Source organism: Helianthus annuus, chromosome 16, assembly GCF_002127325.2.
Source record: "Helianthus annuus cultivar XRQ/B chromosome 16, HanXRQr2.0-SUNRISE, whole genome shotgun sequence".
NCBI classification, from domain to species: Eukaryota; Viridiplantae; Streptophyta; class Magnoliopsida; order Asterales; family Asteraceae; genus Helianthus; species Helianthus annuus.
In genome coordinates, this window is record NC_035448.2 from 175,595,427 (window position 1) to 175,610,298 (window position 14,872).

The 14,872-nt window shown below is 40.7% G+C and overlaps 1 long non-coding RNA gene across 1 annotated transcript; it reads left to right on the forward strand.

Moving 5' to 3' along the window:
* The first annotated feature begins 1,016 nt into the window (after positions 1-1,016).
* Positions 1,017-1,993, forward strand: LOC118487973. Its single transcript, XR_004883051.1, has 2 exons — positions 1,017-1,238; positions 1,828-1,993. It is a non-coding gene; the product is annotated as an uncharacterized LOC118487973 (long non-coding RNA).
* The last annotated feature ends 12,879 nt before the right edge of the window (positions 1,994-14,872 follow it).

Sequence of the window (14,872 nt, forward strand, 5' to 3'; positions counted from 1 at the left end):
TGGGGTCAGACATTGCTATGGGATTTCGCACTTGCAAATCAGCCAAAGAACTGTGGGAAGCATTGATCGATGTGTACGAAGGGAATGAAGACATGAGGGAAAGCAGAAGGAACCTGTTGAGGCAAAACTTCAATAATTTCAACTACGTATATGGGGAAACCATTGAGAATCAGATTCAGCGTTTCTCAAAGATCATTACTCAAATGGATCTAGAAGAAATACTTCCTTCAAAGGCTGCTCAGAATCGTCAACTTCTGAATGCCTTGCCTAAGAGTTGGGATAATCACGTTGCTATGATCAAGCGGACCAAAGATCTCGCAAGATGCACCTTGACTGAAATGATTTCACACATCAAAGCATGTGAGCTTGATGACAAGCAACGGGAGAATAATCACAAGTCCAGTTTGTTAGCCGCAGGCATTTCTGTTTCTTCCACCAATCCAAGCGATGACAACACTGCACTGATTTCACAGAATGGATCGAAAAAGGCTACCTCTGGGTCAACCACTACTGTGCATTACTCTAGCTCAAGCTCCTCATCGCCTGCAGCAAAAATCGCCACACCTTCTTCAGCAAAATCTGAGCTCATCGCCTTCTTTTCTCAGCAATCGAAAGAGAATCTGGAGGTCGCTGCTTCTGTGATAAATTGTTTGAATGCTTTTGTTGCAGGTAAAATACAACCTCCAAGCTGGTCGTTGAATGATTTATTTCAGTATCATCCTGAAGATGTGGAGGAGATGGACATCACCTGGCAAATGGCAAAGGCAGCATTCAGAGCACAAAGATTTGCACAAAATACTGGCAGAAATAGATGGGGCTCTTCTTTCTCAAACTCTGCAAATGTTCCAATGAAGTTACGCTGCTACAACTGCCATGAGCAAGGTCATTTGGCAAGAAACTGTCCTAAGCCCAAAAACAACAACAAAGACTTTATTCCTGCGCATCCTGCTCCTCCAAACCCTGAAAGGGCTCTTGCGACGACAAACGATTCAACTGTTGCTGGTGAAGGAACTCAGAGTTCAGCCCTTGTTGTTCAACCAAGTGCAGATTTCAATTGGGATGATGAAATTCAACGTCTGAACATCTCTCAACCAGAAATCCAGAGTGCTGCTCAAAACATAGCATTCATGACTTCAGATGAAAAGGACTCTTCGCCAGATGCTGAGCCTCAAGCTGAGAACTTTGCATTCATGACCAAAATCCTGTCAGCTCCTGTTCATGGACTCACTGCTGAAGAGGTACGTTCTATTTTCTGTACTACTGAATGCAGAGAAAGAGTTGAGGCTTATAGAATACATAATGCTGAACTTGTTCAAGATTATCAAGATCTTAAGAATAAAAACTTTACTTTGGCCAAAAATGAAAAACTTTACAAAGAAAAAATTGAGGCCCAAAGAAAAGATATAGTTCAGCTAAAAGAAGACCTCAGTGCTAAAAACTGTAATTTCCTAGATGCTCTAGCCACAATTAGCGACCTGACCAAAGAATTAGAGGACTTGAAAGTCAAATATCAGATAAATGAAATCAATATTAAAAAATTTGACACCTCTAGTAATTTGGTCAAGAACATTTGTGACATACAACTAGAGTATAAAGAAAAGAAAGGGGCTGGATTGGGATACACAAAAACTCCTCCTCCATACAATCATAACTACACTTATATGCCTTTCACGGAAGAGGAGTTACTCAATGAGGGCAAGATGACTTACGGTCCAAAAACCGATAAGTCATCGATCAACAACAAATCTGTTGATAAACAACCAGGTCATTCAATGAATTTTGTCTCAAAAGGAAATGTTGATCCTAATCAGTCGTTTGCATGTGCAGAAAAAGTTGATGTGAAATGTGAAGAGACACTTGGGGGAGAACAAGTTTTAAATTCTGATTCACAAAAACCTTGTTTTGATGAAAATAATCCTGATCTTATTTTGGGACAAAGTATTTTTAGCATGTTACTTTCTTTAGCTGGTAATGGGCCTGATGTTTTGGGCAAGACTGATGATGTTTGTGTTGAAACTGTGAACGTTAATTCTGGTGATGAATTTTCTTCGGTTAATAATTGTGAATGTGATGGTTCTAATATGTCAGATGATAGTGTTGCAGGTGAGGTCTCTCAGGACACATTCAGTGAAACCACTGACACTTCTTCTCAAGAAAATCACGAATGTCCTGATTCTTCTTCTGAATCGGTCTCAGTGGGAGTCCCTAATGCTGAATCTTGTGGGACCCCATTGGAAACCATTGATACACATGTTGAAGAAGCATGTGTTAGTGAAATTTCAAATGCTTCTGAAATTGAAACTGAATCAAAAATCATCGACAAAGAATTAAATGGTAATTTGAACGTAAAATCTTCAACAGATGTTTTACCAAATAAAACTGATCTCAAATCGTCTGATTTTCAAGGAAAAGGTAATCACAGTAAGAAAGTCGTGTCTGAATCGCAACATACATCACATGCTTGTGAAACGTCGAATCAGGTGAACCCAGATCGCTCTAAACGAAAGTCAGCAAAAATCGCCAAACCTGAAAAGCAAAGCAGGAACAATTTTCAGAAAAAACCCGAAACTCCACATATTGAAACGACAAACTTGTTTCAACTGTGGAATTGCGGGACATATTGCACGAAATTGTGTCCATCCCCCAAAGAAGTCATCTGAGCACAAAGGTTTCAAAAATCAGAAGGATAGATCAAATCGAACTAGTTGTTCTAAGCCCATGAACGTCACAAAGACAGAGGCAATGAAGAATAACAGTCGAAGGACCAAGCCTTCTGATTTAGACTGGAATGCAGCCAAACGAAGAAACCAACAGAATCAAAAAAAATTTCAAAGACACAAACAAAATGTTTTTGATAATTATTGTTCTAACTGGTCCTATCAACACTGGAAACCAAAGGTAAAGGCTGCCCAGTCGAACATGAATGCAAATCCTTTTGTCAACAGAGATAAATCAAAATTTTTGAATAAAGATTATCTGATTTGGCAAAAAGTAACGTACATTGATGCATATGGAAAACCCAGATCCACTATGGGCTGGGTTCCCAAATCTAACTAATCTCGCAAATCGTGCAGGAACAGCTATGGAGGACTACCGTGCGCCTCTGGTACATGGATAGTGGCTGTTCCAGGCATATGACAGGGGACTTGACTCAGCTGATCAATGTAAAAGAATTTGACGGGAGTTATGTCTCTTTTGCGGGAGGAGAATCTGGTAGAATCACACTGAAGGGAACAGTGAAAAACGGTGTCTTAAGCTTCAAAAATGTGAATTATGTTCCTGAACTGAAACACAATTTGTTGAGCATTTCGCAAATTTGTGACCGAGGAAATTCGGTGCATTTTACAAAAAAGGGATGTTATGTTTTGAAGCCAGGGATTGTCATTCCTGAAGATTGGTTTTTAATGACTGCCGAGAGAAAAGGAAACGCTTATGTCATCGACATGAACAAGAAGCCGTGTGAAGAGATCACTTGCTTGTTTTCGAAGATATCAGAACATGATGGTCTATTGTGGCATCGTCGTCTCGGGCACGTGAACATGAAAAATTTAAATCGTCTTGCCAAAGGTCAGCTGGTTCGTGATCTGCCAATCAAAGATTTTATGTTGGTAGAGAAATGTGTTGCCTGCGCTAAAGGCAAAGCTCATCGAAAGCCGCACAAGTCTAAGTCTACACCCTCAACCAAAGCTGTACTTGAGTTACTTCATATGGACCTTTTTGGGCCCGTGAATGTTTTAAGCATTGGGAAGAAGGCATATTGTCTCGTGATAGTTGATGACTATTCACGATACACCTGGGTGTATTTTCTAAGTCACAAGAGTGAGGCAGCAGTTTTGATCAAACAATTCATCACCTTGGTGGAAAATCAAGCTAGTAAAAGGGTTAAGGCAATTCGATCAGATAATGGGACAGAATTCAAAAACGTTACCATGAATTCTTTCTGTGCAGAGAAGGGAATTGATCAACAGTACAGTGCTCCTCGTACTCCACAGCAGAACGGTGTTGCTGAAAGGCGAAATCGTACTCTTATAGAGGCTGCACGTACTATGCTGGCTGACTCCAAGCTTCCTAGTTTCTTCTGGGCTGAAGCTGTTAGCACGGCCTGTTATGTCCAGAATCATGCTTTAGTAAATAAACGTCACATGAAAACTCCTTATGAGATTCTGGAAGGAAACAAACCTTCGGTTTCACACTTTCGTATCTTTGGTTGTCCATGTGTGTTATTACTAATGGACACCAATGGAAAGTTTGAAGTCAAAGGAGACGACTGTTACTTTGTTGGATATTCTAAAGGCTCAGCTTATAGAGTGTACAACAAAGTGACCAAAAAGGTCGTTGAGTCGTGCAACATTGAATGGCTAGAGGAAAACTCTACGGATGCTAGAGTCGGCCCAGATTGGTTATATGATTATGCTACTTTGTTTAAATCTTTTAACGTGTTGCCAAGTGTTTCTACAGGTGCAGGAACGTCGATGCCGCATCAACCACTGTCATTTGGAGACACTGAGGAAGAAGAACAATCCGTAAGCGAATCAAAAAGCCACACCGTTGATCCCCCGGGGATAGTTTTTACTCCTCACCCTTCACCACAACAGGTGTCCCATCACTCCCCTGAAGGTGCTTCAACAAGTGGTGCTTCACCCAGTGTTTCAGGATCTTCACTGTTTCCTGATCCGATTCCAGAGGATTGTTCTGTTGTCACTCCATTCATCCATCACTCTACAGCACCTAATGAGGGGGAGTCAAGCCACACCATTTCTGCTGATCAAAATGCTGCTTCCGAAGACGAGATAGCTCCAGATATAGCCATACCTACAAATGTCCAGCGAAATCATCCTATAGAGAATGTCATTGGTCCTGTCAACGCAGGGGTCATGACAAGGAGTCAATCTGGAGTCATCAATACTTGTTAATACTCTTGCTATCTTTCTCAGATTGAACCTAAATCCGTTGATATCACTTTGCAGGAACCTGGATGGGTTGATGCAATGCACGAAGAATTGAACCAATTTGAGAAGCTTGGAGTATGGAAACTTGTCAAGTTGCCAGAGGGAAAGCGTAAACTTGGAACAAGATGGGTTTTTCGAAACAAGCAAGATTCTGCTGGGGTCATTGTTCGCAACAAGGCAAGGCTGGTAGTTCAGGGATTTAAACAGATTGAAGGACTGGATTATGATGAAGTATATGCTCCAGTTGCACGACTTGAAGCCATCCGGATCTTCTTAGCTTACGCGTCATACATGGGATTCACTGTTTATCAGATGGATGTCAAGACCGCGTTTCTCTATGGAGATGTGAAGGAAGAAATTTTTGTCGAGCAGCCACCAGGGTTTGTACATCCAGATTATCCTGGCTACGCCTACAAGCTGGACAAGGCACTGTACGGCTTACACCAAGCTCCTCGAGCCTGGTATGCCACATTAACTGAGCATCTTTTGGCTCACGGGTATACACGTGGCACCATAGACCAGACTCTGTTTATCAAGAAGGTGGGAAGTGATCAAATCCTGGTTCAGATTTATGTCGATGATATCATTTTCGGATCTACGAGCGAGGACCTTTGCAAGGAATTCGAGAGGGTTATGAAGAAGAAGTTTGAAATGAGTGCTCTTGGAGAAATGACACTGTTTCTGGGATTGCAAGTCAAACAGAGTTCGCAAGGGATTCTTATCCATCAAGGGAAGTATGTGGATGATGTGCTGGCGAAATTCAAGTTTACGGATGCAAAGCCTGCTGAAACACCAATGGCAGAGAGGCCACTATTGACTGAAGATGAAGAAGGAGAGTCTGTAAATCAACGTCAATACAGGTCTATGATCGGGTCATTGATGTATCTCACAGCCAGCCGTCCGGATATCATGTTTGCTGTCTGCAACTGTGCACGCTATCAGGCTAATCCTAAAACTTCTCATCTTACTGCTGTTAAAAGGATCTTTCGGTATCTTAAAGGCCGACCTCGGTTTGGCCTGTGGTATCCGAGGGATTCCAATTTTGACTTGTTTGCTTTCTCTGACAGTAATTTTGGAGGTACTGATAGTGACAGGAAATCTACATCTGCGGGATGCCAATTCTTGGGTGATCGGCTCATCTCTTGGCAATGCAAGAAACAACAAACAGTAGCGATATCCACAGCTGAAGCTGAGTATGTTGCTGCTTCTGCTTCTTGTTCTCAAGTGGTGTGGATGCAACATCAATTGCAGGATTATGGTTTGACTTATCTTAACACTACTATTTACTGCGATAATGATGTTGCAATTCAAATTGTTCGGAATCCTGTCTTTCACTCCAAAAAGCACATTGATATTAAAGTCCATTTTATCCGAGACTGCTTTGACAGAGGCCTTATCACTCTTGAACAAATCGACACAGATGCAAATGCGGCCGATTTGTTCACCAAGCCTGTCAGCAGCTCGAAATTCAGAGTGCTTGTGGATTTTCTGAAAATGATCCGTTTTACTGACTGAGCATGTTTTTGTTTCGTACGTAAATTTATTCATAACGTTTTTCTATTCGTAGGTAGTTTTTATTTATGCACAAATTTAGGGGGAGAAAACTTTGAAAATCCAAAAACATTAAAAAATTAAAAAATAAAAAAAAAAGGGGAAGAAGGGGGAAAGCAAGCGTTGCAATGACTGGGAAATGAAATGAATTTTCACATTATGGTCAAGGGCTGACTCATGTAAGACCAGTATCGAAATAGTTTGACTCTAGTATGATGTGTTGGTAGGCTCTATCCTTAAGATTGGAAACAATAGCTGTTTCTGTTCAGAACTAAACTAGTACATGACCTCAGAAAAGAAAATCACTTGGAATTAGCTCATGTCTATTTGAATGTTTGTATGTTTTTCCCGATACACACAATTTTGATCTGATTCTGAAATCTTATCTGAAAAAGTCGTGTACCTCCTCTGCTGCATCCAGATACATGCTGACCTGGAGGTGCTAGGCAACGTCAGCTTCTGCTGCATCCAGATACATGCTGACCTAGCTGTACGTTGTCGATCTGTAGATCAATTAACACCCGAAAGAGGCCCTCTAGTGCCCAAAAGAAACCCAATAAACCTATATCAAATTGAGAAAACTCATTTGATCTGTATATTATACCATCTCAACCTAAGATCTATTCTGTTCTCTTCTCAATCTATTCCCAGTTAAGATTTCAGAAATTTGGATTGGACTTGTGAAATATGTGGTAGGGAAACTGCTTGCATGATAGAGTGAGCTGTGCATAATTCCAGGATTTGATTAGTATTTGTTTGGGTGCTCATTATTAAAAATATCAAAACATGATAAAATGAGATACAGGCAGTTACATGGAAAAGATCTAGGGAGATGAGTTTAAGAGGACAAATATACTGGCAATCGTCTAGATCATCCTCTAGTAGATCAGTGTTGATAAGTGAAGTCAAGCCCGAAACCCCGTGATTTGATCCCTGAGTAATCTTTGTTGTTTTCCTGTTTTGTTTATAAATAATGTATATTTAATTATTTATTTTTGGTTTTAGGTTTTTCAACAAATCTTGCTCAGAAAGTTTGAATGGATTATAAATTAAATGTGTTGATAAATGGTTTGTAATTTGATTAAATCTGATTTAAAAAATTGTTTAAGAAAATCCATTGAAAAATCTCGGTCCAACGAGCCCATGTCTTGGCCCAAGCCCATTTGATGGGCTGATGTATAAAGGGGAGATTTCGAGTCGAGACCTCATAACTCACTCGAAATCTTCAAGGTTTTCTCTCAAAGAATTCCGACAGTCATCCTCTGCTCTCCGATCTCGACTCATAATTTCCGGTCTCGACTCATAAGTCTCCGGTCTCGATTCATATTTTTGAAGGTACTTTGATGATCTGCTTGAAGTTTTGCAGGTCTGATGATGATAAGTTGAAGATTTGAAGAAATTGAAGAACATTAAAAATTAACATAATTTGGTCTTCAAAGCTTTTTGATGGTGTTATGGGGTTTTGATCCAAAATGTTTGAAAGTCAAAGTGTGCATGGATAAGGACTCGAGACTGCTGGTTGCGAGTCGCAACCTTATCGTAACTACTCGAGATCTGTTGTCTCGACTCATGGTCTCGACTCGTGGTCTCGACTCGTGGTCTCGACTCGTGGTCTCGACTCGTGGTCTCGACTCGTGGTTCAACTGTGACATTGGTTGCGACTCAAAACTTCTGATTGCGATTCGTGATCTCGAGTCAAAAACATCTTGTTTGAGAGTTGATTTTTGAAAATTGATAATTGTGTATGTTTGTGACACACTTTTGGTTTGTGCAGATAATGGATTTGAAGTTTATAGCAACTCATAATCAGGCAGGATTTTTGGCACCTCCTCCAGAGAAACATCGGAGATTATACTCTTCGCTCATGAAAGGTCTAAACAGCTGCCGTATTGTTCACGCATTACGAGACAATCCAGTCATTTATGAAGGCCTTATTCAAGATTTCTGGAAGAATGCGAAGATCGAGGTGGTTGAAGGAAAGGGAGTTATTGTGTCTGAAATTCAGAAGATCACGATTACAATAACAGAGCAGATGATTCGTGAGGTGTTGCAGTTTAATGATCAAGACTCGGATTCGATTGAGGTTCCAGCTGGTACAGTTGAGGCTATTCTACCCAGACTCAGTTATGAAGGCAAATATCCCCCTCTGATCAAGAAATTTGTGCATCCATACTGGAGGTTGTTAGTGCACATGTTTCTGTTGTGCATATCTGAGAATCGGGGAGGAACTGATCAGTTAAATAGTACACAGACTGCTGCTTTGGTGTGTGTAATCACAAATGAGCCATTCAACTACTCGAAGTATGTTTTGGAGGCTATGAAAAGAAATGTTCTAGGAGTCAGGAAGGATAAGTTTCTTATGTATCCAAGGTTTATTCAGATGATCCTCAATGCAAGTTATCCGCAGTTGGTGAAAACTGGAAACACATTAGAGTTAAAACCAATGGGTCCCGCGTGTTTTGGTGCGCTTACTACGAAGAAGAGTACAGAAAGGAAGTTTGAAGGAAAGATTCCCTTAGAGAAGTTTGGTCAGTTCGCTGAAACTGAAGACGTTGTTGCTGAACCAGTCATAGATCAACCTATTCAGGCTAATGTTGGACCTGCTATTGCTATCGTTGCTGAAGAGCATGATGTTCAAGGAGATGCTGAAAGAGGACCTGAGAACGAGCTTGTGAATATTGATTCTGATGAAGACGGTGTTGAGATTTCATTTGATTCTGATGTGGATATGGAGCTTCCACCTGAAGCTGTAGTTTCTGATGCTGTTTCAACTGCCCCACCTGTGATGTCTACTGAAGTTTTGGCTCAGTTATTAAAGACAGTGACTGAAAAGATGGGAAAGCCTCCTTCTGATCTTTCAGTTCCAAATGAAGAGTCAAGTGAACGTCCAAAGGATCCTGATTCCCTTCCAGTTAAGCGGAAAAGGAGGGATCCTCGGCTCGGTATGTATGTTGAGAAGAACAAAGATCAATCCTTGAACACTGATGAAGATGATGAGGATCTGTATGATTTTGATTTTGAGAAGAGTGTTGCTGATGCTACCAACCCCTCCACAGATACTTTTGAGGGTCTGTTTGATGTTGATACTCAAAGAACTGATATGGAAACCACTGATGTTACTGTTGAAGTTCAAGCTGCAAGTGTTGCTTCAGAGCCTGCTGGTGATGTATTGCTGGGTGCTTCTGATTCTGCCGGCCCCTCCAATGTTGCTCATGATGTGCCGAGCAGTTCTAGTGGTAAAAGGCCTGAGGAACCGTTGAGAATGCCGTTTGATGATGATTCTAGTGATGAAGATGAATTTATTAGTATGAGAGAGATGAAGAGAAGATTGGTTGTTGTTGAACAAGATTCGATTCACAAAGAAGCAAAGATCATCCAACTTGAAGATGTCATAGTAAAGAAGGATCAACAGATTGAGCAATTGCAAGGAGATGTGAGTTTGTTATTCTCCATGGTATATGATTTACGTGGTAAGCTTGAGAAAAAGTTTGGACAGGAGTTTTCTGATCCAACAGATGTTGAGAACCGAAAGAAGGCCTTTGAAGAAGATAATGCTGAAAAGAATGCTGCGATGGAGAAATATTTTGAAAGAGTTACTGATCCAGAAGCAGCGAAAGCAAAGGCAGAAAGAATTAAAAGAAAAAGAGAGTTGGTGATTTTGAAAAACAAGAATCTGAATCCAGATGATGTTGATGCTCAGGCTTCTCATCATATGATGGATGTTGGTGAGACCTTGTATGATAAAGTTGGCAATCGCTCGGGAGTGGTAAGCTGGGGTTATGACCATGACAGACATAGGTGGTGGATCAAGAGAAAAGTTGGTCCGGTGGAGTGGTACAAACATCCTGGCCAGTTTCAATCGTTTACAAAGGTTGATCTGACAGAATTATCTAATGCTCCTTATGTTGATGATAACCCTGGAGGTCCTGGACACATATTTTTCGAAAGGTTGAAGAGGGAAGTTCAACATAACTTTCCATCGATGCGCACTGCTGATTCAATTGTTAAACCGCTTAAGGGTGTCCGGGATTCATTTACCAAAAAGCGCATGAAAGTAGTGCACTGGCCGGTAACAGACAAAGAGAAGGTGATACCGTTGGTCAAGAAGATTCCACAAGGTGCTCTGAAGTCTCTGCATTTTTGGGCTTATGATGAGCGTCTTGGTCAGGCTGTGTTCGTCTGTGATGGTGATGTCAGCTTCCGTTTAGTTGATCAAGTGGATGTGTTAAACATTGCTCTTGAAGATTTGGAGGTCTTAGCTCAAAATCAGATTCGTGCAACTGAAAAGTATGAAGATATTGCGAAGGGTTGGACTGCCGCTGTTGCGTCCGCTATTCACATTCGCAAAGTTGGATTTGGTGGTTTTCAAGATCGTTTGGGAGGTAGTAGCAACACTTGAAGAATCAAGAACCTGCATGCATAAACCTAGGGGGAGATTGTTGGAACCTGAAGGTTTATTCATGCAGGTGAATATAGTACAGGGGTTACAAGGGTTGTTTTTGTTATTTCTTTATATATGTTTTGGGCCGGTTTGGATGTTATAGGGCCGACTCGCAACCCATTAGTTATAGGGCTTATGTTTCGGTCCTAGTGTCTAGTATATATACACACCTCAACCTTAGGGTTGAGGTTGTTGATAGTGAACCGGTTGCGAGTCCCTGTGATTATTCTTGTATCAATCTACGTTCACCGTTGAATGCAAGAATATTTGGTTTGTGATTTCTATTACTTTCACTATCTTTGATTATTATTGTTGTTTAATCTTGAATCGTCTTGTGACTGAGTTCCGCGCTTTCACAAGATATCATTGATATCATTGATTGATCCTGCAAGGGTTTTACAAGTGGTCCACTCCATTACCACCCATTCCACCACCTTTTGAAGCCACTGCTGGGTCATCAAAGTCACCAGCAGTGGTTAGCTCAGATGATACACATTTGCAGCCTTCACCAACAAATGCCATCATACCATACCAAGGAGATTTAATCTTCTTGAGATCTCATCCACCTGATCAAATCATTGGCAACATCAATGAAGGGGTGCTCACAAGAAGCCAAACCCAAAACATTTGTCTTTTTACTGGTTTTCTATCACTCCATCAGCCAGTCAAGTACCAAGAGGCACTAAAAGACAACAGCTGGGTAGAAGCCATGCAAGAGGAGCTCCAACAGTTTAAGAGACAACAAGTATGGGAGCTTGTACCACTGCCAAAAGAGGTTAGTCCCATTGGCACAAAGTGGGTCTTCAAGAACAAAACAGATGAAAGGGGCATTGTTGTCAAGAACAAAGCCAGGCTTGTGGTTCAAGGTTACAGACAGGAAGATGGGATTGATTATGATGAAACATTCGCCCTTGTTGCAAGATTGGAAGCTATCAGACTGTTCCTGGCCTTTGCTGTCAACCACAACATGAAGGTGTTTCAGATGGATATCAAAAATGCTTTCCTCTATGGTACATTGCAAGAAGAGGTATATGTATGTCAACCTCCAGGTTTTGAGGATCCATTTTATCCTGATCATGTCTACAGGCTAAACAAAGCCTTGTATGGCCTAAAACAAGCACCTAGAGCCTGGTATGAAACTCTTTCCAACTTTCTTCTCTCAAATGGTTTCAAAAGAGGTACCATTGATAAAACACTGTTTCTTAAATGGAGAGGGAAAGATTTAATGATTGTCCAAATTTATGTGGATGACATTATTTTTGGAAGCACATGTACCAAAATGTGTGAAGAGTTTAGAGAACTCATGACAGCTGAGTTTGAAATGAGTGCAATGGGTGAGCTGCAATGCTTTCTTGGTCTCCAAGTACAGCAATTGCAAAATGGAACTTTCATTCATCAAAGCAAATATGCTAAAGAACTTTTAACCAAATTTGATATGCATGATTGTAAACCATGCAGCACACCCATGGCCACAAATAAGCCGGTCATGTCTGATGAAAAGGATGAGCTGATTGACCAAACACTCTATAGAAGCATGATTGGGTCTTTATTGTACCTAACTGCATCTAGACCAGACATCATGTTTGCAACATGTGTCTGTGCAAGAAGTCAATCAGCTCCCAGAAAATCAAATCTCATTGCTGTAAAAAGGATTCTCATATACATAAAAGGTGCTCCCACACTTGGTATCTGGTATCCAGCTAATGGGAATATCAAGCTTTCAGGTTTTTCAGACAGTGACTTTGCTGGATGTCACACCACAAGGAAGTCCACTTCAGGAGGGTGCCAGTTTCTAGGTGATTGCTTAGTATCCTGGCAAAGCAAAAAGCAAGCAGCAGTTTCAACATCCACTGAGGCTGAATACATTGCTGCTGCAAGCTGTACAGCCCAACTCTTGTGGCTTCAAAATCAGTTATTGGATTTTGGTATCACTGCCTTAAAGACACCACTCATGTTGGACAGTCAGGCAACAGAAAATATCATCAAAAATCCAGTTTCCCATTCTACCACAAAGCACGTCGACATCAGACATCACTTTATGAGGGATTGCTATGAAAAAGGTTTGATTTCTCTGCATCATGTTCCAACTAAAGACCAGCTGGCAGATGTGCTCACAAAAGCACTTGATACAGCCACCTTTGAAAGCTTGGTCTCTAGGATTGGGACGCTAAACATGGAATAACAAGCAACATCTTGTTTTTCTATGAATAAAAGCAACAAAATGTTTTCAGAAAATCAAAAATCCATCCTTAAAAATAGCATAAAAATGAAAATTTCATTAAAATCCTTAAAGTCTGCCATAACCACTGATTGTTCAAAAGTCTGCTCTACTTCAAAAAGACGGCCCACTGCTGAAAGGCAACCTCTGTTTTCTCATTCCTTGATAACCACTGTTGTTCAAAAGCAGTGTCTTATCCACTGATATGCTATCCACTGATAGTGAAAATCATCCACTGCCTCCTCTCCACTGCTTTCATCAGTTGCTTTCACCAAAAGTACTGTCCTTCATTTTCACCAGTGGTTGTCACGTGGGCAGTACATAGCAGTCAGACCTTTTGTAACGGCTGCCACGTCAGCGTTCATTCTCTTTCCTAAAACATCCCCACTCACCATCAAAACAGGGTTTTACTGTCGAATTGAATTCTTAAAAATTCTCTTCTCAAAGCAGTTTTTCTTCTCATTTCTCACAAATTTCTTTGATCGTTTCGTTTCAAAAATGACAAAATCGAAACTTTCTGCAAAACCCTCATCAAAATCATCGAAAATAGCCTCTCAAAAGGCAACTACCACTGAAATTCCATTCAAAAAATCTCACAATCTCCTGGGTCTTCTCACAAAACCAGGAACCACAGATGTTTTCGATTCCATTATCACCATCATGGCAAAATCAAAGTACAAAACTTTGCTCACCGCCGACGCACCCATCTACTTGGCGACCCAAAGGGAATTTTGGAAGAATGCAACCCTTGAAAAACAAGGAGACCTTGCAACTGAAATCCACTCTTCCATAAAGGGTAAAGCTGTCCACCTTACACCACAATCCATCTCCGAAGTCTTTCAACTCGATGAACAGGCAGGTAAAACTTCCTTCACTAAAAACGAGTTGCATATTGACTTCATTGAACGAGGGTATGAAGCAACAATGATGAAGAAACTAACCTTAGAAAAAGGTTATTTTCCTCCTGCATCAAGATTTCTATTTCATACCCTCCTCCTATGTGTGTCAAACAAAACCACTTCTTTTAATGAGATCCCTATAAAGATTCAAAATCTGGGATATGCAATTCTTCAAGAAGAAAATTATAATTATTCTCGGGAAATCTTTAAAGATTTGGTAAATAATGTTGAAAGCAAATCATTCTTACTATTTCCAAGGTTTTTAAGTTATTATTTTCAAAAGAAATTCAGTAAGGATGATTTAGCTTTAATAAACCAAGGTGAAATAACTGCAATAAACTGCCTAACATCTGAAACTTTTTCACAAATGTTAGCACCTTGCAAAACACAAGCAGGGGTACCTGAGCAGAATTTAGCTGCAACCACTGCTCCTCAGGTATCTGCTGCTGAGCCTACTGCTCTAGGTGATCAAAGCAGCAGCCCAACTGTTTTGAAACCCACACCTACAAAACCCAAAAAGCCTTACAAAAAGAAAAATCAAAAACCCCCAAAACCAATCAAAATGGCAACTCTGGAGGATGAGATACCAGAGTTAATGCCTGTGACAACACAAGAGTCACAAGACACCACTGCTGCTTCTTCCTCACAGCAGATGGTACAAATATCTCAACCCATAACCATAACTCCTCCTGCTTCTTCACAAAAAGAACAGGTTGTACACAAAGGGCCACCACATTATGATGCTCTGGATACACTCGTTTCCATCATCCACAGCTCAATGCCCGGAGCAAATCCGCTTTCTACACCCACCATC